Source organism: Camelus dromedarius, chromosome 11 (assembly GCF_036321535.1).
Source record: "Camelus dromedarius isolate mCamDro1 chromosome 11, mCamDro1.pat, whole genome shotgun sequence".
Lineage (NCBI taxonomy): Eukaryota > Metazoa > Chordata > Mammalia > Artiodactyla > Camelidae > Camelus > Camelus dromedarius.
In genome coordinates, this window is record NC_087446.1 from 62884940 (window position 1) to 62886069 (window position 1130).

Consider the following 1130-nt stretch of genomic DNA (forward strand, 5'->3'; position numbering starts at 1 on the left):
CCCACCCCTAGTGTTCAGAGATTACCTTCCCCTCACCCCTACCCAACCCAAGTCGCTCACTACGTCCCAGCCCCCACATGTCTGACCCGTAAGTCCCTCCCTCGGACTCCACCCCCTTGGAAGGACTAAGGGGTCTGAAGTGGGCGGGTCTCCCGTTGGGGAAGAGAGTCAACAGCGCCTCCACCTCCTTCGTTCCAAGGCATCATCTACCCTCATCACAGGCCTCTCTCCAAATTGAGAGCACACCTCTCCTTCCCTTTACCCGTAACGCACGCAAAGATCCGCAGCACACTCAACCTTCAAGGGCAGCTGCATGTAGCCCTATGGAGGTGGGTGTCCAGGTGCCATTTTTCAGAGAGGTGTGTCAGGGGAGGTCTGGCTCTTCCCTTCCCCTTCTACATCTAAAGGCGCAGTCCACTCTTTCCCAACGAGGTCCCCGGTTGGAAGGAAGACAAACTCCCATTCTGGGCTATCAGAATTCAAAAGCAGATAAAATTCTCATTTTTGCCTCATAGGTTGGGGCTGGAACGGAGGTGGGCAAGAGTAACTTTTGCAAGAGGAAGGGTGTCAGAAAGCAGTGAGGGAAGGGTAATGATGAGAGTGGGTAAGACCAGAGGGGCTATGAAAAAGGACTTCTACAGCAGAATCTGCATTTGGGCTTCAGGCAGATTTAGGCACTTCGTGAGTGTGTTTCCTGTCCCAGTACTGTTGGACAGAGTCCCAACACCCCAGCCCTTTCTGGGGCCTTTCTTCTCTGTTTCTCCCCCTTCCCTGCCACACCTAAAGATTCCTTGTCCTTCCTCCCCTCAGGTCATACTCCTGCTGCAGCCCCTGGGCAGAACCACCTAGAAGCTGGCTGGACTGAGTTTTTTCTCCACGTCACAGGGCCTCTGCTGGCCAACAGAGTTAGAATGCAGGAGTTGAGGCTCTAGGCCAAGGCGAAGAGCAGGGTAATGGGAGAAGGGAGGAGGGGATTGAGGTTAAGTCTAGACTGGTAAGTGTCTAAGTGACCTTAGACACTCTAAGACAAGGATGAGAGAATGATTCCTGGGGAGACAAAACCTAACCACTCAGAACTGAGCTGAGGGGGTTTCCCGAGTTGAGCATATACCCCTAACCCACCTTGAATC